This window comes from Gossypium hirsutum, chromosome D08 (genome assembly GCF_007990345.1).
Source record: "Gossypium hirsutum isolate 1008001.06 chromosome D08, Gossypium_hirsutum_v2.1, whole genome shotgun sequence".
In the NCBI taxonomy this organism is placed as follows: Eukaryota; Viridiplantae; Streptophyta; class Magnoliopsida; order Malvales; family Malvaceae; genus Gossypium; species Gossypium hirsutum.
Genome location: NC_053444.1, coordinates 19,289,909 through 19,292,353, shown reverse-complemented (window position 1 = coordinate 19,292,353; position 2,445 = coordinate 19,289,909). Strand labels below are relative to the sequence as shown.

At 33.5% G+C, this 2,445-nt stretch overlaps 1 non-coding gene across 1 annotated transcript; it reads right to left on the bottom strand.

Annotated features, from left to right (window-relative positions):
- Nucleotides 1–1,867: 1,867 nt before the first annotated feature.
- LOC121220648 (small nucleolar RNA R71) lies at nt 1,868–1,974 on the bottom strand. Its single transcript, XR_005917867.1, has one exon. It is a non-coding gene; the product is annotated as a small nucleolar RNA R71 (small nucleolar RNA).
- Between the last annotated feature and the right edge of the window lie 471 nt (nt 1,975–2,445).

Below are 2,445 nucleotides of genomic sequence, written 5' to 3'. Positions count from 1 at the left end.
AAAGCTTCAAACTTGTCACATGTGTGGCTGGCCAAGGGGGGAGTTAATGGCTATTGATTTTTCCTATTTTAGCAGCCTATCCAACCTATAAATACCCCTTTTTCTGCTCATTTCAAACACACCTCTCTCTCTTTTTCACTTGCTTTTCTCTCCTTTATTTCCCATTTTTTCCTTCCTTTTCCTTGCCGATTTCCCGTCTTGGAAAAGAGCCCTTCAACTGCCATTGGTAGCAACATTCAAGTGCTTGTAGAAGCCTCAATTCAACAGAGCAAGTGGAGAAGGAAGAGCGGAGTAAACTAGTCTAGCTTCGGAGAAATATCAGATTTAATTTTAGTTCCCTATCCTTCAGTTTTTATTTTTTTTATGAACATGTCTATGAATATTTGTTTTGTTGTTATTCTAAATTTAATTAACATGGCTTAAATTTAATTCATGTTAGGTTGATTGCATTTTATCCACTTAAGTTATTAAAATTATGTTTGTGTTGTTATAGGTCTTGGTAAATTGTTTGATTAATTAAAACCATGATTATGTTATTCTTGCATTACAATTGTAAGATAACTAATGAATTAATTATTAATCATGTTGAAATTGTAATTAATTGACACAATACTTAATCAGTGCATGTTTAATCTTCTAAGGTAGTGAGGGTTAAATTAGAGACGGTATTAAACGATACATTAGCCTTGCATAACTTGCAAGATTATTGTGATTAAATTGTTTCAATGTAGGTATATGTTGTTACCTCACTTAATCTTTTACTTGCTTATTTAAATTGATTAATTGTTTGAATTGGCATAGTGAAATGTTCAAGAGATTAGTTAATTTAGTAAGTCTGTATGTGTTATAGTTAACAAATTCCCAAGTTGCCATGAAATATTTCGTAACAACATGGTCATTTTTTAACGATATTAAGTTAAGAAATGTAATTAATCAAACACAATTATGTCATCTTGATTAAAATCATCTTTTGAAATCGTGCATTGGAACTTTTATTTTATTTTATTTTTCTTTGTTAAATATTAGTTTTTAATCACTTCCTTAAAATCAAAATATTTTTAATCACCAAAGTGCTTTTAATTGCATTTCATAAATATTTTCTTATACTGTCCCTGTGGGTACGATAACTCGACATTTACTTGTCATTTTATTACTTGTTACGATTGTGTACACTTGCACATTTCCATCGTTCCAAGTTTTTGGCGTCGTTGCCAGGGACTATTTAAAAGTCATTATTTATGAATTTTTTAATTTTTCATTTTGATATATTTTTCTGTTCAATTTGAACTTAGTTAATTTTTTATGTGTTGTTTTAGGTTTTTATGTGTATTGATCAAATTATCGATTTACTCCCTATAAACCCTAATATTGAAAGAACTTTTTGACAACGAAGAATACAAGCAGTTCCAAGATGGATCAAAGGGATGAACTTTGAAATTTTGAATCAAGGAAACTGAGCAAACCCTACTCAAAATCCTATCCTTATTCCTGATGATAGGGATAGAGCTTTAAGACAGTATGACGTGTCAATGTTTCATGATCTTAATCCGAGCATTAAGAGATCGAAAATCGAGACACAACAAATCAAGCTGAAGCCAGTCATGTTCTAGATGCTTCAGATAGTTGGCCAATTCAGTGGAATGCCTACCGGATATCCTCACCATTAGTTAAGATTGTTTATGAAGGGGTGCGATTCTTTCAAGTTAGCCAGAGTAACTGAAGATGCACTACGATTAAAGTTGTTCACATATTCACTAAAGGACAGAGCTTGAGCCTGGTTGAACTTATTGCCACCATATTCCATTACTACATGGTAAGAGTTAGCAGAAAGATTCCTCATAAAGTATTTCCCACCTAGAAGAATGCTAAGTTAAGGAATGAGATCACTACTTTCCAACAAATGGATGACGAGTCCTTGTATGAGGCATGGGAAAGGTACAAAGAATTATTATGGAAGTGCCCTCATCATGAAATCCCATATTGCATCCAACTTGAGGCATTCTATAATGGTCTCAATGCTCACACGTGAATGGTAGTGGACGCTTCTGCTAACAGAGCTCTCCTTTCTAAGTCTTATAACAAGGATTATGAAATCATTGAGAGGATTTCCAGCAACAATTATCAATGGCCAACCAACCGAGCAGCTTCAGAAAGATGAGTCGCTGGAGTACATGAAGTGGACACTCTCACTTCACTTGCATCTCAGGTATCCTCAATATCATTGATGCTTAAAAATTTTACCACTAATGGGTTTAGTAATTTTGCAGCTCAGCCATCGAATCAATTCAAAAATATGGCATGTGTTTATTTTGGGGAAGGACATTCATTTGAAGAATGTCTATCAAACTCAAAATTCATGTATTACATTGGTAACCAGAACCAAAACCAAGGAAGGCAAGAATTGCAATCCAATTTCTAGAACCCATCTTGGCGAAACCACCCTGA